At 41.0% G+C, this 23,499-nt stretch overlaps 1 protein-coding gene across 4 annotated transcripts in view; it reads left to right on the top strand.

Annotated features, from left to right (window-relative positions):
• The first annotated feature begins 652 nt into the window (after positions 1-652).
• The window catches only part of il1rapl1b (interleukin 1 receptor accessory protein-like 1b), a 295,493-nt gene continuing 272,646 nt past the window's right edge, over positions 653-23,499 (top strand). For all 4 annotated transcript variants that reach the window (XM_027011408.2, XM_027011407.2, XM_035520914.1 and 1 more), the window contains exon 1: positions 653-1,522. The gene's annotated coding sequence lies outside the window, so the exon portion shown is untranslated. The remainder of the gene's footprint in view (positions 1,523-23,499) is intronic.

Below are 23,499 nucleotides of genomic sequence, written 5' to 3'. Positions count from 1 at the left end.
AATGATGTACAAAATGAGAGGAGAAAAAAGAAGGGCATTTTGCCCTTTTGCCCCCTAAATTTGGAATGATTTACCAATGAAACAGATGAAACCATATTTAGCTAGCATTTAATTGTTGTTCTTTTTATTTTATAAAATGTTTTGTTTATTTTTCCAGTTTTAATGTTTCCTTAAAATTTATTTTCTTTCACTTTTTTAGTGTTATTAAAAACATCATGTTATGTTATTTTAATTTTATTTTAGTTTTACCATGCTTTTAAACATACAATAAAAGAACGCTGTGCAGCAATTTTATTATCATTATATCAAAGCGATTTGACCTAAATGTGTCAAGTGACGATTCTACGTAAATGAATTAGTTTTTCACTCTGTAACACTTTTTTTCCTGTTGCCTTTTAGGGCTCGCATTTTCTACTAATGACACTGTGTCATTAAAGCCTCACAGGGCACAGTGATCTTAGAGAGAGGGGAAGAGACGCAGAGACGCAGAGACTCCACGCTTTTGCGCTGGATTGTCACGAGCCTGCTTTGGAGCGGCGCTCACCTGCATTACGGCAGCTCGTGCGAGCGCTGGAGGGAGACGGGGCGCGTACCCCGACGATCTGAACCGAGCGGTGGAGGGAGACGGGGCGCGTACCCCGACGATCTGAACCGAGCTGCGAAGCTTCTCCGTTGTTTCCATCGGGCGGCAGTGCGCATACCTTTTAGCTCGAGCTGCATTACCCGCTGGTCCTCATTGAGTCTGCGTTCCACTGAGGGGGAGGATGGAGTCTCGAGATCCTCAACTTTCATCAACTGTAAGCGACGCGCCGGAATCAACTTCATGACAAAAAAAAAAGGCTTTTTAGCTTCCGCCGTGATTTCAATACGTTCTTCTCTCTTTTACTGATATGGATACAACACGCGCGTTTTGGCGCCCGGTCGCTTGTTGAGCACCGGCGGAGACGCAGTGCAGGCTTTAGGACCGCGGAGACGTTCACTAAGCTGTCAGGGTTGCGAGTGTGCACATAGCAGCACTGTGGAGAAAAGCCCCGTCGGATGTGCTCATACAGAGGACTTGTGAGGTATCCGTAGATATCCGTAGATATCTGTCCTTACCGCGGCGCTGCCTCCCGAAGAGCGCGCCTGTGCGCCGGCAATGGCTTTGCATCGCGGTGAGGGACTGGAAAATCCGCGGTCAGCACCGCGCATCTGACACAATACAGACTTCATTGCTGTTTTATATTAGCTTTCTATTTGCCCCTCATATTTCCCTTCAGTTTTTATTCAAAATTTGAAGTTTTGACCTGCAGCGGCTAAGAGATATTCTGTGCGCATTTTGAACATTTCAAAGGTAGGCAGTATGCGTCTCGGCTTTGGAATAGACACCCCTCATGACAACTTCAGCCCTGCCTGATTGGGATATTCCTTCATAATTTCGAATAAAATTACGGCAAGACGAAGAGGTATTTTCTTTCCGTTCACCCGATGCGATGATTACCCCCAGCCTTTACTGACATCGGAATCCGATTAATTTTGGGGGGTAAGTTATTTTCCTACTTTTTGATAAACATGATGCAGTCGCATTTTGATAAAAGTTTAATGAAAAATAATTTATTCGTATGGTTCCATTCTGTGTTTGTTTCATTACGTTTTGTTCCAACAGTCGCGCCAGTGTCGTAAATCAGAGTCAATAGTCCTATCGAATATACAGATTGAATGATACTCCTTGAATAAACTGATGTGATTTTGTTATGGTATTCTGCAACGTCTGTTAAATTCTCTTCACTGCCGTTTGCCACCCGGTTATTCTATTTTACAGTGTCTTCAGTTCTATAAATGTATGCTCTGCTTGCAAGTGGGAGCAGCTTTCCTGTGGCATTATTTATCTGATTGTAAGTTATATCTTTATTTTAAGATAAAAGTTTGTGTTTGTGGTATTCAAGGGCGGCATATGACGCTGCAGTGATTGCTTAAGTCTGTCGGTTTTTCAGGGAAACAAATAATTAAGATACCGTGAAACATTTTAACGTGCGCGCGCGCGCTCGTGTGTGTTGGGGTGGGGGGCATTGAATACATGTAGAGAAAGCTAGTCTCTCTCTCTCTCTCTCTCTCTCTCTATATATATATATATATATATATATATATCTGCATCATTCTATGCTAGTAGTTGTAATTTTCTTAGACAAAATGCCTCCGGTTAAAATAAGCATAATGCGTGCGTTTTCACCATACAGTAAAGTTACGTAGCCGGGTTAGTGCTTGTTCGTGAGGTTACAGTACCGCCGTTATTGCCTTCCAACGATGTTTAAAGTACAGTACCGGCGGAGGAGAGGGAGTAACAAAGGTATGAGGTGTGCGCTGGCGATAAAGGTGAGGAATTGCTCTGTCAACCCAATGTCAATCCAGTATTAACGTCCACACAACGAATAAGATCATACACTTTAAATTGTTCCAGCTAAGAGCCAGTTAGTATCAAGATGAACGAAAGGCAGGTTTAGGAAAGAAATGCAGGTTTAACCTGGCTGTTGTTGTTGTTGTTTTTTTAAAATTCTATTCACTAATTTCACCTTGGAGTTTAGATCAGTACAGTTCTTCATATATCAGTAACACACTTATTATTGACGTTATTATTTCAGTACGTGAGTATGGAAATAGACGACTGTTCTAGAACCGCGTGCTTCCGAAGGAATAGTTACTGAAGTAAAAAACAACCTGAGAAGGGAGGAGGAAGTCCGATTCAGAGGTATTTGTTAAGAGTGCACATGGCCTTCACCCTGGAGACGTCATGTAATCACAGGATTTTTATCCGATTTAGTAATGAACTTTAATGTACCCAGCATCCCTGTATGTAACCTCAACCCCAACCAGTGACCAGTGACCCCAAATATCATTCTTCACAATTATTTAGTCAGAATTGCAGTTTTGATTACTGTAGCCTGCTTTTTTCTTTTCCTTTCTTTTTTTCTTTTTCTTTTTTTTTTGGCAAAATGTATGTATTTATTTATTTATTTATTTGCTTGTTTGTTTGCTTGTTTTGTTTAATGAAGCATTTCTGGATGCTGTTATCTGGGTTATTGTAACTGGAACCAATGTGATTCCATTCTCACTTCCCTAGCGAAAACAAATAAAATCCAGACATCTTATACAGAGCACAACAGCTGGAATAAAGACACAGCCTATTACCACAAAAAGACAGAAAGCCTACAAGCTGAGATGGGCTGTACCAATGGGAGTAATGTAGAAAACTGCAGAACATGAACATTTTCTTCAGGCGATTGAAAAGCCACCAATTACTGCACACATCAAATCTATAAATACAAAACTCTGAGAATGAAATTATGTAATTACTTACAAACTCCAGTAGAATCTATATTCATTTATTTCACATTCTGGTTGGTTTAAAAATTGTGAGATGTTGTTATGTCAGCACCATCAGAGCACCAGTTAGGTAACTGGTGTCCATAGCAGCTTCTGTCACAGTGATGGATGCATTTTCTAAGGTCACCACTGTTGGGCAGATTTCCATTCATTATAAGTATGTGTTGACCATCTTTCTTTTACAACCTGGAATTTTGCGCGTTCTATTGTTTAAGATGTTCCAGCTTCTCTTTAAATGGACTTAATTCCAAGCATCACAGTGTCTTGCAGTTTCCTTGAACATTTTTGAAGCTATCGTGACTTATTTTCAGACCTAATTAGTGGTTGGTTTAGAATGTTCAGCAATTTATTGATGCAGTCCTCCCAAAACGTTGGAGTTTGACATTTATAGTTCATATTGAACTTGCATTGTACTGAAATCAAACTCAATTAGTTTTAAGTGTTTTTCTGGTCAATTTATGAGCATTTGTGGAATGTCATAAAAAATGGAAAAGTGTAAATAAAAATAACCACAGTGGTTTGTTGCATACATATAATTTGGGGTGATGAGGGAAATGTTTGTAATTGGACTCATCAATATATTGTGGTCGAGCACTCTTAAGAGAGGGGGATAGGAGCGAAGAGAGGTGAGCAATGGACACACACACACACACACACACACACACACACACGGAATTGTTTGATTTCTGGTGGTAGTAGAATATAAAGAGATGTTGGTATGAGAGATTGAGGGGGAAAGGCAAAAGGACAGCATAATGAAGAGAATATGCTTTGGGAGTAGCAAGCCTAAACAACAGCTTGTTCCCCTTTGGTGCTTAAGCCTGCCTGTTCTAGCCCTCAGGCCAGTGAAAGACACAGTGCCCCAATAACAGTCCACTGATCTCACAACAGCAGTGGGATTTTAACGAGCCAAAATCTCATTCTCCATTATTCTCTCCCACCACTGGGTGATACATACACCAGCCAAATCAGGGCAACATTTCATTAACTGTATACCAAAGCATTTCAAAACACTGTATACCAAAGCATTGTTTACCAAACTGATATAAAACATCTTAATTATTCCAGTGCTTTATTGTCCCTTTTAGTCTGAACATTTTTAACATTGGAAAACAATTAATAATCAGATTCATTTATATAATTTATATTTCTGAAGAAAACAGAAAAACAAAAGAAAATACAATTCTCAATTCCAGCAAAAGTATCTGTCAGAGAAAGTCAGTTATGTTGGATGTGGATGCAGGTTATGACAACATTCCCAGACAATGGAACAGTTTTAATGATTACAATTCATGGATGTGCTTGTATGTTTATGTAGGTATGTGTGCATGCAGGCTTGTATGTAAATAGAAATTAAGATTGGTGGTCTATTAGAAGCCTGTGCTGACAGTAGAGTGTTTGGAGAAGTGACTGTGTGTTTGAGAGCACTGCAGTGTTGCTGTGGGGACTCTTTCAATGTCTCTTTATCTTCTCCATTATATTTGTAATTATTGTGAAAGGCACTGATGGTGCTGGGATTGTGAGCAGCTCGTGGGCTTTGGGGAAAGGGAAGCCTGCCTGCGTGCGTGCGTGCGTGCGTGCGTGCGTGCGTGCTCGTCTGTGTCATACGGCGAGATGAGATGGAATTTGCAGAGGAGCGAAACAAAGCCATGCCAAGTGCTCTCAATGCTTATATAGATTTGAATTTAATCCTTTTATGGGAAAGTGGCAGATTTCTAGTAATTGTTATTTGGCTCTATGAGGGGCACTTACTCGCTTTAAGATTTATAGGGACATGTTTTTGTTTAAAGAACTGATGTTCCGAAATAATTACTTAAAGAAAAAAAATTACCAAGAGACTATAGACTTTTGTTAGCTAGCAGTGATCTGGGATGTCAATGAGTCCCTTTAATAATTCAGCCATATTTACTGGGTCTGATGAATATGTTTCTTGTTTTGGCTGCTTCTGAACTAGGCCTGTGTGCTTATTTATGTCCTGTCTGGGGGTATTTGACCTGTTAAATGTTCTGGAAATATCTGTGCAGATGTGTGGGCCTGCACTCAGCTGCTCAGGGTAAGCCCTTTCTGTGTCCACACACTGCTGTACACGTAGCAGTGCTGCATCTATGAGCTCCGACAGCCCATACAGAGCGCGCTCAATCTGAAGTGAAAACACACATTAATTGCCCTGTTCTGTTCATGATTTTTTATTTATATGCTCTTATAAAGGAAAGATATGGTTTGCTAATTAAAAAAAAAAAAACCAAGAGATCACTGACTCTGGCAGAATACATACCAAAACAAAAACCCGGTGGTTTTGCCTTTTTGTTCACAAGCTATTACAGTATATTCTCCCTTTCAATTCTTTTCTATCTCAGAAAATGTTCCAGATGCTGGAAGCTTAGATCTGCTGCCTGCCCTCCCTGCGATAGCTGTGGAGATAACAGTGATTGATGGTGTGGTTAAGTCAGGGCGATGGTAGTTCAGTGGTCTGAGGACTATGAATGAAGATGTCCCAATGCTGTTTTAGCCTCAAGCAAGGCGTTTAGTCCCCAGTTGCTTCAGGGGGACGGTCTTTAAACTGACATCTGTGGGTTGCACTGGAAAATCTACTGGAGGAATAAGTTTCAGCTTGGGTAGGGGGGTTCAGTACAACCCGCAAGCCATTCTTAAGACTGCAGTATTGATCAGAGGCATCTTAGGTCCACAGACCTGACAAAGACGCTAATGGACCAGGTAAAGTGCCTCTACTCACTAAGGTGGGCTCTGCAGTTCCGGAACCTATCTGAAGGCCAAATCTAGGCAATGAAGACTATTTGGATCTGTTGTGCTTACACTGAATGGAAAGCAGAGTTATAGTGTGCTAGTTCTTAGCAAATTAACAATTAATTAAAATTTGCATTTTGTCGTAGTTCAGTGTTGTTCTGTTCTGTTTCAAGCGCACATTTTCTGAATGCATGTGGGACTTGAGCAATGAGGGAAAGGACATCAAGATGACTTTAATAACAAAGGAATACATGAGTTTAATAACAACACACAAGTGACATTTTACGAATAAGTGAATAATTAGTTATGGATATACAAATGATAATGGAAAATAAAAATGAGATAATTTGAAAAACTACCAGAGGGACAGAAAGCACAGCCTTCCTGAAGACATTCAGTATAAGATGCGTTTAAGAAACAAACTCTGATCAATTTCCTTTAGGCTGATCTTGTGTAACTGTAACTGCTTAGTTACCGCATGCTAAAAATCATCCAAGAGGAAAAGCTAATCTTGCAGTCTCAGCAGGTCCTACAACAGTAGGAACCTAGACCTAGCCATGCAGGTCTTTGATGTGCAGACACAGAATGCAACAGTCCACTTGTGGTCAGAATGGAGCAAGCTTCCCTGCTACTGGGTATAAATCTTGAAAAATGAGAAACCACAGAGCACCTTTAGCCCACAGAGCATATAATTATGACAAATGAACATACTGACTTGCACAGTTACACAAAAGGGACCATCTGTAGTAAGAAACCTGTATTCACCTGTTTACTGGACCTGATTTGATCCTCCTTTTTTATAGCAGCAGTCAGTTCACACGGACCTAAGATGTACAGGCTTAAAGTTAACCATAGCCCTACCGAAAATGTACAGGATTAGGGTTGACTCTAGCCCTACCTGAGCTATACAGGATGAGCGTTAACACTAACCCTACCTAAAATGTACAGGGTTAGGGTTAACCCTAACCATACCTAAGATGTACAGACTTCTGAAAACACGTCTTTGGCTGTTGATTTGATCCATCTCATCTATAGACAATAACCCAGGAGATCACAAAGGATAGGTAAGAAAAACCTCAGTTTGGAGGTGTTCCTCCTCTCACACACAGTCCCTTCATATAGACATCATATACACACACCCATACTCTCACGTCACACACAATGGAATGGACCATAGACGATAGAGATAAACATTTGTTTTTTGGTCAGAAAAAGAAAACAGCATAAATAGTAGGAGAAGTAAGCGGAGAAGCTGGTTGTAAACTATTTTAGTATAGTAAGGCTCAGGTAGTGGGTTCTGCCACTAGTGACCCTCCTCTCAGAACCAATCACTGACTGTCATTTAGAGAGGTCTACTAAATGTAAACATTTTCATCAGTTATTTGATCAGTTATTTTTAGTTCAGGACATCAGGTTGGATATATAGGACACATGCTATTCTATTCACTATACTGCAGGTGTGGCACATAGCCAATAAAAGAATGGGATAAACTCCACTCCAATTGGGTTCAGCGGTAGAATAATGGGCTCAGAATCAGAGTATTGTGTTCAGAGTCAGAGTATTGCATTCAGAGTCAGAGTGTTTGGCTCAGAGTCAAAGTATTGCGTACAGAGTCAGAGTATTGGGCTCAGAGTCAGAGTATTTGGCTCAGAGTCAGAGTATTGCATTCAGAGTCAGAGTATTGGGCTCAGAGTCAGAGTATTGTGTTCAGAGTCAGAGTATTGCATTCAGAGTCAGAGTATTGTGTTCAGAGTCAGAGTATTGTGTTCAGAGTCAGAGTATTAGGCTCAGAGTATTGGGCTCAGAGTCAGAGTATTGGGCTTAAAGGTAGAGCTTTGCTTCTATAAAATATTTTAACTTCTATACATATGCCATATTTCTGTTTTACATTCTAGCTTCTGGAACTTTAAAGGGTAACTACATAGTCATTAATATTCAACAGTGCTGGCTGAAAACAAAAGTGACATTATTAAATTAACATTCATTCTGATTTCACTCACATTTCAAATGGAACACACATAGTATTGTGGTAATCTACTGATATTGTAAGTGCAATCAAGTTATGTAACACTGGTAAGCTTGGGTGGGTAGCAATTTACATAAGTAACCTTTTACTTAATTGATGACATCAAGGATGCTCAGCTAGAAAAACAATATATGGCTAGCTGTGTATAATCTAACTACAAGAAACCAAAAAGAACAGAAAAGAAAGTCATGGTTTTTAGTAATGTATGCGCCATACTCAAGAGTTCGTTCAAGAAAAAAAAAATTCTGCTGTTACAGATTTTATTTATTGACATTTCTTCTGATCAACTTCATGTACAATGATTTAGCTAAGCTAGCTAACTAGATAACTACCCATATAAATAGCCATCTGGTCTTAATAATTGGTCACCTGATTGAAATGTAAATATCATAACAAGTATCATTTCAAGGGTACCTCTGTACTGAAGGGCACTATTTAGAAGGCTACATGACACTTACATAAGCCCTGTTATGTCTACCAATTACATTCCCAGAACAACCAGTCGACCACGCCCACCTTCTTCATCGTCTCTTGAATCCTGATTGCTTGCACTGTTTATTCCTTTAACCTTCCTTATTTAATCTCTTTTTCCCCAGTCCCTCATTGCGAACCATTGTCTCTGCCTAACTAAGCATACTGAGCGTTTTTTGTTTACCTGTCTCTCCAGTGTTTTGATTTCCTTTTGCACTGGTGAAAACGCTCTTTTTCCTGCGGTGTTCTAGTCTTTTGACCTGAGCCTGCCTTTGCTTTGCTGTTTGGATTATCCCTTTGCACTGCTGTTTTATAAAGAGAACGTGCTGATGCCTAGCACCTGGCTCCCTGTCTTATTTTGTGACAAGCCCTTCATAACAACTGACTTAAACATAGATCAACATTTACAAATGCCGCTTCCAGCAAGCACGAGCTACCATAAAAGCTGCTTTTGTCAACGTCCATTTTGACAACTATGTCAGACGATACATTTTTGGGCAATATTTTACTTAAGTAACTTTGAACTGTATTTAAAACTTTAAGAGGAGGAGCATAATTTATGTAAAAAAGTAACAGTATATTTTTGACCTTGAAAATGTAAGTGTACAAACCACCCTCTTTTAAAAGCAACTCTTAAAAGTGCAATATGTTCAAAAAAGGTTTACCAGTGCTATATTAGGATGTGTCATGACACTGTGTAAGGTGAAATGACATTGGACACTACGACAACAGACTTTGCAGGTCAGAGGTTTCTTGTTATGTCACAATAATGCTGATGACCTGACTCAGCTTGTCAACTGAGGATGGTGGAAAACTTGAAATAAGTGAGGAGTTAAAAAATGCTCTGTAGTATCTTCTGTACTGTCATCATAACATTGACATGGAAAACTGCTGTATAACAGATATTTTAGTGAAGCTTGACGTTGACAGTTTTTACCCTCGCTGTTAAAAAGTTCAGAAATGCTCTGGGAATGAATAAAGATATGCTGGCTGAGACATGGCATGTGAATCAACACATATGAGTCCAAAACCACAAAGTTCTTTATTAAAAGACCAACTGAACAGCAATGAATGAGAGCAACAAATGGAAAAGCAAAAGCACCAGGACAGCTGATCAAGAGGAGGAAGGCATAGTGTAAGCTATGAAATGGGCTAAAATGAGACATTGAACAAGTGGGATGGTGAAGCTTATCTGTGCAGGTTAAGTGGTGCAACATAAGATTTGTAAATAATTGTCTCCAAAAAAGAAAAATGTGTTTTGTCAATCACTGTAATTTTTACCATTCAATTTAAAATTCAGTGACTGAAGATATCTGTGCTCAGATAACATTTTATGTTCAAGAAAAACAATAGATGATTGCTAAATAAAGTAGGGGTATGTCAAATCTACTGAGTATGGGCACATCAAAGAATAACGTTCTGGATTTTACCAAGCTGTGTGCAACATGTTGTGGGACGTCATTTAGATAGCTATATGAGTACATTAATGAATTACCTAAATTTTACCAGTGACTTATCAGTAAGAAATTGGGTATGAGGGATGATGGACGGAGCAGGGGGATTAGGGATGAGGGACACGACAGGGGGATGAGGGATGAGGGACAGGGCAGTGGGATGAGGGATGAGGGATGAGGGACAGGGCAGGGGGATGAAGGACAGGGCAGGAGGATGAGGGATGAGGGACAGGACAGGGGGATGAGGGATGAGGGATGAGGGACAGGGCAGGGGGATGAGGGATGAGGGATGAGGGACAGGGCAGGGGGATGAGGGACAGGGCAGGGGGATGAAGGACAGGGCAGGGGGATGAAGGACAGGGCAGGAGGATGAAGGACAGGGTAGGGGGATGAGGGACAGGGCAGGGGGATGAAGGACAGGGCAGGAGGATGAGGGACAGGGCAAGGGGATGAAGGACACAGCTCAAGGATGAGAGATGGGGGCTGAGGGACAAGATTGAGGTAGCCTATCACTGGATGAGCTCACCTAGATATTTTTACATAAATGTGCATTTACTGTTGGCTTGATATTTTGAGAATTTTATGCATAATCATAATCATAATGGAATCAACATATTCTAGTCATTACAGGACTCCAGGACCTGTTGGAGAATTTTGCTCTTTCTGAGATCTCAAAGTTGCCAAATATGCTGCAGTATTAAAAATGTATTAATTTAATTACAACATACACACCTCTGAACATATCTTGACAGAACAGCACAGGTTTCTCAGTTGTTATGTCAGTTTTCTGCAAATACTGATGGCATAAATATTGGAATCAATAATGCCAAAACAAACATTAAATCTTTCATGACTCTACAAAGTGTTAGGTACCCCTGTACATTTAAATATCATTCTCTCAAAAACAGAATTAACAAGGTTCTTAGTAGTCCATCCTTGGATGGGTATGCCTACATTTTCCAGATTTCCTTTTTCTGTGCCTTATCCTGAGAGAACTGAACACTATGGCTTAAAAGTTATAAAGGAATCATTTTCTTACTGTCTGTTCACACTGTGCTACTGCAAACATGTGAGCATCCCAGGAGAGCAGAAAGATGAAATGCCGGTCAATTGTTTCACACAGAAATAACAATTGAAGCGATGAAAGTGTTGTCCTTCTGCCCAGATGAAATTGCATTCAAAGGTGTAATCAAATCTTTTTTTTTCCTCTCCTTCCTTTTTCCCGGAGGCAAAGATGCTTTCTCAGTGATGAAGCAAGCAGGACAAGAGTCAGCGTAGGATTGTCCTTTTCTTCCTTTTTACCGCCACCCAAAGCTTCGTTTTGGTTATTTCCGTCAGGTTTGGGTGCGAGCTGTTCCGTGCCTCCATGCACGTATAATGTACTGTTATGTACGTCGAAAACGTGTGCAAACGGTCATAGAAATCTTACAGGTTCCGGGATTTCAAAAAAGAGAGTTTTGAAGGGGTTTCCTGCCCCTCACAGTTGCCTACAGCAGGTCTAGTTACTCATTCATGAAGGTTTTCTGTGTGATACACAGCACATTACAGTGAGATAAACCTCCTCTCCTCACAATCGACCAGCTTTGGGAAAGAGACCTTGGATTTATTGTGGTATCAGCTGAAGGCTATAGCTGCTTCTTTAGAACAGATAACTCAGCTTTGACCAACACTTCCTGCCTATGAGAGTAATGCTTCACAATAGAGAAAGTAAGAGAGAGAGAAAGAGAGAGAGAGAGAGAGAGAGTGAGAGAGAGAGAGAGAGTAAGGGGAGAGAGGGAGCACAATGGAGAAGAAATTCATATACCGCTATCACCTTAACAGGTAGTGTCAGTACAATCATCCCTCTTCTTTTGTGGAAGGGGAGTGCATGTTTCTTATATGAGCCAGGCATTTTCTGTTAGCCAATCAACCTCTGTCTGCTGCACTAAATCATGTTTTCTTTCTGATTTGTTGCGCATGGAGCGTGTATCTAATCACACATTTAATTCCACAGTGAACTTCTGTCTAATAAAGACATAATTGGTGAAACTGATTAGATGTTTGTCTTCTATATGGCATATCTGTTCTGTAGCTCTGGTCCCTCTGTGTTCTTCTTTCTGGAGCTCTGGTCGACCTATGTTCTCCCTGGAGCTCTGGTCTACCTATGTTCTCCCTGGAGCTCTGGTCTACCTATGTACTTCTCTCTGGAGCTGTGGTCTACCTGATTTCTTCTCGCTGGAGCTCTGCTCCCGCTGTGTTAGCCTGTCTGGTGCTCTGGTCTCCTTGTGTTCTTCTCTCTGGCTGCAGTATACCAGCAGCCTGGGATCCTGAATTTCGCAGTCCTCTCTCTGCTGCGAGGAACTGCATAAGATGCCTTATGGATCACTATAATCACGACAACTGTAAAATCTTGAATAAATGAACAACATACATGCTCCTGGCCACCCTGGAAGCCACCCCAAGCTTTTCTTTTATGTAACTAGGTTTACATAAACTGTTTTCACCCACTCATTTGGGAGAAAGTTGTTCAGCATATGATGTTATGCGTAGACATCAGCAGAGTGAATCCAAAAAAATCACCTTGCTTATATGTTCTCTCCATGTGTTTTTGCAGTGGCTCATAGCTAGCACGGTTTTCACAAGCTATGCAAAGCGGAGCAGGTATTTTATATTTGTCCGGCAGAGACAGGGATTCCCGTCAGCAACTCCTGACTCGGTTTGAGATTCAGTGAGCGGAAGAATAAATTAATATTTGAATAAAACTTCAAGACATCTTGCCTTCAAGTTTCAGTGTGGTCATTTGCTATAATTTATTGCAAAGCTATTCTCTTTCAACGCAGGTTCCAACACTAACTAAGGCGCCTTTAGAAAAAACTTTATAGAAGGCTTATAGAAAAAAGTCTGCTGAGCAGGCAGTAAATGATGGCTGTAAAAGTAAGAGGCTAAACAGCTTGAACCCACAGGGTAGCACGCATGCTGTTATTTAGACATTGTCAGCGCATCTAGCTCAGGTTTTAGAGAAAGATCATATTATTTTAATACCTGATCCAACTTCAACTGGTTTAGCAATTAAAATAGTCAGAGAGCGCAGTTATGATATGAACAGTAAAAACCATTTCAAGTTGTTTCTTTTAAATGCTGCATTTAGCTGCACGTGCTGTCTTCTTCAGATGCGTTTACTTTTTTTACCATACTTTAGCATCGGCGTGTCGAAAGCGCTGGAAATCATCGCTTCGGTGAGTGTGTTATGTACAGCAACAGAATCTCAATTAAGTGGTGAGGAAAATGACGAGAGGACAGTTAAAATGACAGACATGCACAGAGGGTAGCGCTCTAGAAATGCTAGCTAATGAACTAAGGGAGACACACACAAATCAGCCACTCTTTTAAACATTAAACATTCATTTTTGACCAGTTTACAGGCTATGGGGAGGCACATGGCATCCTGGGAGTCCTTGCTGTGCCCTCTGTGCTGCCACAATACCTTTAATAATGGGATTAAACTACAATTACACACTAAGACTCGAAAGTTGACTTGTACTCATCCCAGACTCAGTTCTTAATTCATAATCTCATGAAGCAACTTTTAGTGAACATGTTATGTCTCTCACTAATGTTATTCTGATTTGTCCTGTTATTACTGACCTCCCTCTGTGGTCTTACTGCAATTCTGACAAACTTACTGCAATTCTTGATTTGTGTTTCTATTTTATTTAGGTGGTCCAAGTCCATAAAGTGTTTTAAACAATAAAAACAACATTAACAATTATATAAAAAAGAATATATTTGTTTACTTGGTTGTTTTTAGTTGTTTGTTTATTTTGCTTTATAGATTTGGACCCCCTAAATTTGCCTTTGCTTTCTAATGTATAAATTCCTAAATTTGCCACGGGCCTGGGCAGGCTCTTTGATACATAATGAGCTGCTTTTCTAGACACAGCTTTAGTCCTCGACTAAAATAATTTTCAGTGCAGAGAACCTAGATTAGCGGTTGAGTTGATAATTCCCAGGATTAGCACTCATCAGGAGAACCTGACCATTTGTGTATAGTTCAATAGTAAAGTGATCGAAGCATGGCAAACTCCTGTGCTAATCATATACTCGTCTGACTGTCACTAAACAGGTTTGTATATTCTAATGACTTTACTTGAGATGTTATGTTCATATTTTTGATTGTATATTTTTTAGTTGTAAAGCTGTTAGCACAGGAATACGAGAGTTATTATGCACAGTGCAGTCTGTGTATCAGTCTACTGAGCGGAGCACCTTTCACATGACAACAGCAGAGTGAACGTCAGTCGATGCCTTTCTGTCTCATATGTGTTGATTTGATATCACCTGCATACCTGATGAAATCAGTAATTGTGGGTGGATTTTATTTTTTAATAAAAACTGAAAGTCATGGTCATCCATGCTGTCTCTCTATTCATCCCTGCACCATGCACTACACATCAGTATATCCCCAGGAGGCCCCGCCTCCCACAGGAGGCCCCACCTGCTCTAGGAGACCCCGCCTGCCCCAGGCTGGCTCCAGTGCACAGGCTCATCCTACAGGGTGAAGGATGTCAAGCAGGGGCTGTGGGGAGCTGCTGAGGGTCCTCCATTACAAGCCAGTGCCCGCGTGCTCTTTTCTTCACTAGTTGCCTGACAAATGTTCTTCCTCTTGCACACTTTTTTTCTGTACTGCTCCACTACTGGACATCAGTCAGTGGCTTTGTGCTTGTGTATGAACCTAGTGTGTGTGTGTGTGTGTGTGTGTGTGTGTGTGTGAGTGTGTGTGTGCGTGTGTGTGCGTGCGCGAGCGTGCGTGCTTGACTGAGTGTGCGAGCGTATTTGTACGTGGGCGTGTGTGTGTGCCCACGCTTGTGTATGTGTGCATGTGTATTTGAGTGTGTGTGTGTGTGTGTGTGTGTGTGTGTGTGTCTGCTCCCCCTGCAGAAGAATTGACCTCCTTTGTTTATGGATCTGTGAGTCCTTTCCCCTGCTCTTCCACAGTGAAGGTCTGCAGCTTAGCTGTGGGGGAAAGGAGCTGTCCTTTTCTCCGCGATGGGCTCCTGGGGGCCGGCCATGTGACCCACTGTTGTTGTAGAGTGATTTGGCTGATTAAACGTGAGTGGTGGCTGAGCTGGGCTCTTCTGCTCCTCAGAGCCTCCTTCCCTTCTTGTGGCTTGCTGAACTGTTTTCGTCTGTGTCTGTGTGAAGACTCCTTCAGTTTTATTTACAGTCTAATAAAGAGCGGTGAGGCAGACCTGCCAATCAAACCACCCGGTGAGGGGCCTGAAGATGAAAAATGTGCAGTGACATTTCTCTTCTCTTTTATTATTTTCCTCTTCTATTGTTTTTCCATTACAATCTTTGGCAGGAGGTGCTGCAAGCCTCGTTAATAAAGATGGCCATGCATAACTTTGAGCGAGCTGCTGTAACCCTGTGCAAGGGCCTGTGTATCCGGGGGTCTGGCAGCACAGGCCACTCGATGAAGTGGCCATATGCTTAGTAGCAGCATTAGTTAGCATCAGCTCTACTCTAACGACGGAGCCTCCTCTCGGGTACCAAGCTGATTATGCACAGCAGACACACTGCAGTCTTCTGCTGTCATGCGCATCGGTGTCGTTTGTGCTAACAGTAGGACAGGGATTTTGTTTCACACTCTACTGACTGATGTGGTTAACCTTACCCAGATTTGGCCCCACCATGATGGATAATGATGCACAATTGCTGTAAGTGTTGCTATTATAAACAGGAGCCCCACATCCTGCTGACGTGCTGAACTTAAACACAGCCAAACCTGTGTGTGTGTGTGTGTGTATGTGTGTGTGCGTGTGTGTGTGCGTGTGTGTGTGTGTGTGTGTGTGTGCGTGTGCGAGACTCTGTCACTCTGCACTAATGAGTCAATGGGAGTGTGTCTACTTGCCTGTGTCACAGCAGGGGCTGATGGGAAGGCCCAGCTGTAGGCGTAGAGGGATTTGCGTTGAGTTGATTTCAGTGAGCAGGCCTGGATGCCTGAGGCTTTGGGACGTATTCTCAAGGTAAAATAAACACAAATCCAGCTTTAAAAAAAACATTGCTTTAGTTAAGTAGAATGTAGGTTGAGTTTTGTTTTGGTAGAGTCACCAACAGATTCAAAATCTTTTGTTGTTGTTCGCATTGTTAATTTTATACTAAAATGATGCTGTAATTACAAAATCCATTGTCAAATATGCATACTTCTTATTAATCTTCAAGATAATTAAAAATGAACGACATAACGTATTAGAAAGCAAGGGATGCAAGCATTGGTTTGAATATTCTTGGGGGCTGTGTGCTCCCCTACGTTGCCCTGGTAATAAGCCGTAATGCCACTGTTTTACTCCATTTCACACTGGGAGGTAGAGAACTCCTCAGGCACCCCTGATTATGTAGTTCAGTGCACTGCTACTGGATCCAGAACCTGAGTAGCTGTGGTAACACCTGGCCCCTGTGACTAGCCATGTGTGTAAACTGGTTGTCCTCTTCTCGCTGGCCTGGAGGGAAGTCCATCTTCCTCTCCTCCATGGAAGCAATGCTCTCATACGCTCCACAAACACGCAGCCATCTCAGTCCTGCCAGAGCACGCTGCAACTGAGGTCTGGTGTCCACAGCCAGTTAGCACTCTTTGTTATGTTTGACTGTCCTACCCACATTCTGAGCTGGGTAGTCAAAAGCATAGGCTAAGACTGCCTTCTAGAGTCAAAACTGGGTTCCAAGTCTGTGTGTGTGTATGTGTGTGTGTGTACATGCATGCCTGGCTTCCTCTGCGGATGGATTTTTAATTTATTTTTGACATATGCTTCCTTTGGTAAATTTGGAAGAAGGTGTTGCTATTTCCCCTACAGTCCTAGTTTGTCCTTATAGAGCCAGTTACTTTGCACGACCCTGGGGAACATAATGGATCTTCACTCAAATGTGAACAAAAATCAGTAGAAACTTGCCAGTTATCTTATTTTTTAGTTGAAATTATGTTGTTGCAGGCATGAAGACCCAAACAGCAAACACAACAGCAACAGCCTATGAAAACTGCAATACTGGAAGATATTGAATAGAACTGATGAATCTATGAGGATGGAATGTCATGCTCACATCCTGATTTAAATAGAGCTCCAAGTGAGGATGGTATATCATGCTCATGTACTGAAGCTGCCAGCCCTGTCCACACTGCAGTTATGTTGAGGATTGATTGGCTGGTTGATGGGCTCTGTACTGTCAGCAAGTCCTGGGAATACTCCAACAGCACAAGTGCTAAGATAAGCTTTCCCCTTACTGTACTGGTGTTGGCATTAGGGTTAGGGTTGGGGTCTGGTCTCACTTTCTGCTCCAAGCACAGAAATCCGATGTTCTGCGATGGACTTTGGGATGGACTTGCCCACTACCAGAACATTTTCTGACTTTGTTATGTAATATAAATTTGAAAATTAGACTGGCATATGTTTTTGATGAACCTTGGAACATCATATGAATATTTGAAACTCAGAATAGGTTTTTGCACTGCAGCTGTGTCGATCCTGGGCTGTATTCGTGAAAGTGATACTCAGTGGTGTAAGGTCGGGCCAGTTCTCATTTGGTTCGGCATCGCCCATTGTTTTCTTATTTGCCCAATTGTTATTAAATTAATATTTCTGTGTTGCTGTGGGTAGAGCAGCACAACTGGATATGTGACATTCAAAATCTGGTATTTTCAGACTCACACTGTTCCAAAATCTGCCACCAATGTGGTATTTTCAAACCCACGTTGTTCCAAAATTGCACTTACATTACTGCCCCCCGAGACTCACTTTTAAGTCCCAGATGGAATTTTCCTGCCTCCTGATGAATTGGAAGCAAAAGCTTACAAGTTCTGTCCCATTTCTTTGAATCTGTTCATGCGGATATAAACTATTTATGCCACCTCATTTAAATACCCCTTTTACTCCCTTCTTTACCCAACTAACTGAATACAACTGACTGGATTAGTTTATATATAACAAATAAGAACAAACAACTCAGTTGTGGCTGCTGAATGTGAATCGGCATTCACATAATTAATAGAACCAATAGAATGTCTAACAAAATGAACTAAACTGTAGACTCGCCAAATCTCGCTCCATAACAGAAAGGGAATTAATGAGTGCCGGTGCCCTCAAGCAGACATAAATTGCACTTGTTTTAAGTTGTCAGCCAGTCAGTCATCTCCAGAAGTATAGGAATGCATGTATTTTCTGCAGAGGCAGTGTGTATTTCATCATCATAGTCTGTCTTGGTTTTACAAAATTAGGGAAACTTTATTGCCCTAGCTACCAGGGCATGTAAAGCTAAAGACAATGAGAAGATTAGATTTGATATTGCAGTAGCATGCAAAACCACACCTGTTGCCACTGGTGCCACTGATCACCAAAATACCAAGACCATGATCTGCCACACCCACGTGTTCCAGAGGCATCATCCTGTGTCTTATTTTTGTGTTTGTTCTATAACCAGCTAACCTGGGCATATTGCTCTTTGTTTTAAATATTCTGGCAGCTCAGAAGCTCCTACTGAAATTGACAACATGACATGAAGGTCAAGATTCACTTTCTGTAAGATTATTGTTCCTACTATTGTTATTGTACTACATTGAAAGTTTATCTCTGGATTATAAGATTCACCTCTTGTAACATTATTGTTACTACTGTTGTTATTGTACTACATTGAAAGTTTATCTCTGGATTATAAGATTCACTTTCTGTAAAATTATTGTTACTACTATTGTTATTGTACTACATTGAAAGTTTATCTCTGGATTATAAAATTCACCTTCTGTAAGATTATTGTTACTACTGTTGTTATTGTACTACATTGAAAGTTTATCTCTGGATTATAAGATTCACCTCTTGTAAGATTATTGTTACTACTATTGTTATTGTACTACATTGAAAGTTTATCTCTGGATTATAAGATTCACCTTCTGTAAGATTGTTGTTACTACTATTGCTATTGTACTACATTGAAAGTTTATCTCTGGATTATAAGATTCACCTTCTGTAAGATTATTGTTACTACTATTGTTATTGTACTACATTGAAAGTTTATCTCTGGATTATAAGATTCACCTTCTGTAAGATTATTGTTACTACTATTGTTATTGTACTACATTGAAAGTTTATCTCTGGATTATAAGATTCACCTTCTGTAAGATTATTGTTACTACTGTTGTTATTGTACTACATTGAAAGTTTATCTCTGGATTATAAAATTCACCTTCTGTAACATTATTGTTACTACTGTTGTTATTGTACTACATTGAAAGTTTATCTCTGGATTATAAGATTCACCTTCTGTAAGATTATTGTTACTACTATTGTTATTGTACTACATTGAAAGTTTATCCCTGGATTATGTGAAATAATATTTTAGTCCAGATTTGCTGATGGAATTACCAAACTGAGTTGCTCGGTTGTAGTCTGTCTGTGGGTAAATGTTATGAAGGTTTGTAATGCTATGATTGAGTGTGGTGTTCTCTAACAGCCTTACACTATTATCACATTGTGAAACTACAGTGACAGGCAGAGAGTGCCTGAGATGATGACACCCAAACATTATTCAGCCAAACAGACATGATTTGAACAATTGCTTTGGGGAATTAAGAAACTAACGGAGGCTAGGATCAAATTATAATTACATACCTGCCTATCATATTCTCATAGCCTCACTGATGCTACATTGTTAGAGAGTGTCTAGCTACAATACAATTTAAATTCAATTATGCTACAACACCACTGTTATGTAACTGCCGTGGAAAAGCAGTTCTGCTCATGTCTGAGCTTACACTCATCATTTTACTACCAGCACTTTTTCCACTGTGAAGTTTTTGAAGCATAGAATCTCAACAAATGTTAGCCACAGTGAAACCCCGACAGCTCTCCTGGGGATGTGGTGCGGAGCAGTAGAACAGCCTTTTCTCCACACTGTCAACAGCCAAGTGGCTACGAGTGGGCACACTTGTTCTTGGGCTTCTCCTCCATAATGGATTTTTCTCTTTGATCCACAAGGAGGAACCCGGCAGCCTTGTGTGTGACTGAGTGAAGTGGGGTGCACGTCTCCAGGTAATTTATCAAAATGAAACGTAGGGTGGGTGCTGTTCTGGGGGCTGGGGGCAGAAAATGGTCGGCTAGGAGTAGAGGCTGGGCAGACACAGGGAGACTGGAGGGAGAGACCAGGAGACTGGAGGGAGACACAGGGAGACTGGAGGGAGACACAGGGAGACTGGAGGGAGACACCAGGAGACTGGAGTGAGACACAGGGAGACTGGAGGGAGACACCAGGAGACTGGAGTGAGACACAGGGAGACTGGAGGGAGACTGGAGGGAGACACAGGGAGACTGGTGGGAGACACCAGGAGACTGGAGGGAGACACCAGGACACCGGGGATCACTACGCATGGTACCTCTCTCATTAAGGCTGACCTACAGTTTTCTGGAGTCCAGGCAGCTTTAGGAGCACTGGGGCAGGTGAACTAGAAGACACAGTGGTGTGGATCAGTCACCCACAAAAAATGCATCTCCCTCTGCTCCTCCTGCCTGAGTTCACAGGCCTGTGACAACCCTTAAGAGAGAGCCCCCATCTCCAAAGCCCTTCCGCCCTTTTGGTACCTGTTTACATTTTTCCTTTTCTTTATCCGTTTCTTTCTTTGGATGCAGTATCCAGTTCTTAAAGGGTTTATTTATCATATATTTTGTCAGTTAAGTATCTTATTTTATAATAACATTTTAAATATTTTTACTGTTTATTAAAATATAGCCTGTGTATGACTATTGCATTATCTGTATTAAGTTTGGAAAAAGAAAAGTTTTAGTTTTACACTACTAGCATGAAGTCTAGTCCATGATTTCAGTTATAAAGCACATTTGATTTTGGTGCTATAAAAATAACTGCATAATTGATTCATCGTCTTATGCAGTGTAGTAAATATGCTCTAATAACATTTACAAGATAAAGCATGTAGTTCTGCTCGTTATTATTCAATTCAATTGACAAGAGTTATGAAATAATTAACATTGCTGACTGAAAAGGAGAAAAAATGATGGTAATTATTTTTTGTGATAATAGCAAAGTGGCTACGTGTGTGTGTGTGTTTGGGTGTTTGTGTGTGTGTGTGTGCACGCGTGTGTGTTTGGGTGTGTGTGTGTGTTTGGGTGTGTTTGGTGTGTGGGTGTGTGTGTGGGTGTGTGTGTTTGGGTGTGTGTGTGTGTGTTTGGGTGTGGATGTGTGGGTGTGTGTGTGTGTGTTTGGTGTGTGTGTGTGTTTGGGTGTGTGTGTGTGTGTGAGTGTGTGTGTGTGTGTGTGTGTGTTTGGGTGTGTGTGTGTGTGTGTGTGAGTATTTGGGTGTGTGTGTGTGCGTGTTTGTGTGTTTGTGTGTGTGTGTGTGTGTGTGTGTGTGTGTGTGTGTGCCTGTATGTATACTTGTGTACAGGTTCAGTTTTGCATAATATAACCATAATATGTCCTCTATCCCACACTGTAGAGAGTGCTGCTGCACTGTATCTTAGTGCTGCCATAATGTAGATTAGTGCTGTGTCAGTGTAGATTCATGCAGCCACACTATAGATTAGTCCAACCACACCATAGGCAAGTGCTGCCATCTGTACTTGGTGATACCATCTGTAGATACGACTGTGTCATTCTAGATTAGGGCTGCCACATAGTGGATTGGTGCTACCACATGGTAGATTAATGCTGCCTCACTGTAGATAAGTGCTGCCTTACTGTACATTAGTGCTGTTACACTGTAGACAGTGCTGCCAATGTGCAGATTAGCACTGCTACACTGTAGACAGTGCTGCCGCTCTTTAAATAGTGCTGTGAATATATACATTATTGCTGCCACACTTTAGATTGTGTAGATTAGTGCTGCAGCACTGTAGATTAGTGCTTTCACACTGTAGATTAGTTAGCACTAGATAGTGCCAAAAACCAATACATAGTGATATAGTGCATAGTGATTTGCAGTCACTCAAATTGCTTTACAAATGAGAAAATACAAAGAAACAGATATAGTAGAATATAAATACCTCAAACTAAAAATGACTAGAAATAATGATTGAAACAAAAGGAGAATTAAAAGCATACACTGTTGAGATCTAGCACCTCAGAAAGGCTATTGCAAAGTCTGTAAAAAATTAAGACATGAAATTAAAACAAGGAAAATAATTTAAGAATACAGTGAAGAAATAAAAGTACCTAATAGGCACTATAAAACCTAGGAGGATACAGTCTCCTCTCAGTCACTGGGAGGATATCATTCTTTGCATAATTACAGATTGCTATAGCAGAAAACAATCATCTCTCAATCCTTGAGAGGATATCTGAGTTTATTCAGTGCCTGAAACAATCCAACACAGTCTTCTCTCAGTCCCTGCGAGGATTCCAGTCTTCTCTCAATCCATGCGAGGATAAAACAGTATTTTCTCAATCCCTGCATGGATGCCAGTCTTTTCTCAATCCATGAGAGGATGCCAGTCTTCTCTCAATCCATGAAAGGATAACATGGTCTTCTCTCAATCCATGAGAGGATGGCAGTCTTCTCTCAATCCATGAGAGGATGCCAGCCTTTTCTCAATCCGTAAAAAGATAACACGGTCTTCTCTCTATTCCTGAAAGGATAACAGTCTTCTCTCAATCCATAAAAGTATACCGGTCTTCTCTCAATCCATGAGAGGATGCCAGTCTTCTCTCAATTCATGAGAGGATTGAGTCTTCTCTCATGGATTGATCTTCTCTCAATCCATGAGAGGATCCCAGTTTTTCCCTCAATGCAAGAGGGGATAACAGTCTTCTCTCAATCCATGAGAGGAAAACACCATTTTCTCTCAAGCCCTGGGAGGATACCAGTCTTCTCTCAATCCATGAGAGGATGCCAGTCTTCTCTCAATCCATGAAAGGATAACATGGTCTTCTCTCAATCCATGAAAGGATAACATGGTCTTCTCTCAAGCCCTGGGAGGATACCAGTCTTCTCTCAATCCATGAGAGGATAACAGTGTTCTCACAGTCACAAACAGCTACAAGCAGCTATTGCAGCACCCTCATTTCTTAGTCCTTGAGAGGATATCAGATTGTACTTAAGACTACAAGAGCATCATTTTAAAAAAGTTTCTACATTTGGGGCACATAGAAGATCTTCTGGCAGTTATATGCAGCAAAGCATCTTAATTCTGCTTCGCCATGTTTAGTTTAGACTCTGGGCTTGATCAGCTGAGCTGTGTCCACGGATCCAAGATATCTATTCAGTTTATATTCTTTAAACATATCCGAGACATATTCTAGGCCGAAACCATTCAGTGATTTATAGACTAGAAGCAGCACTTTAAACTTTAGCCAGTGTAAAGATTTTAGGACTGGGGTAATATGCTCTGTCCTTTAAGTTCTAGTTAAAACTCCAGCAGCCGCATTCTGAATGAGCTGTAGCTGTTTAATGGTCTTTTGGGGCAGTCTAG

This window comes from Electrophorus electricus, chromosome 21 (assembly GCF_013358815.1).
Source record: "Electrophorus electricus isolate fEleEle1 chromosome 21, fEleEle1.pri, whole genome shotgun sequence".
In the NCBI taxonomy this organism is placed as follows: Eukaryota; Metazoa; Chordata; class Actinopteri; order Gymnotiformes; family Gymnotidae; genus Electrophorus; species Electrophorus electricus.
Note: the sequence above shows the minus strand (reverse complement) of the source record. Positions and strands in the feature narration are given on the sequence as shown.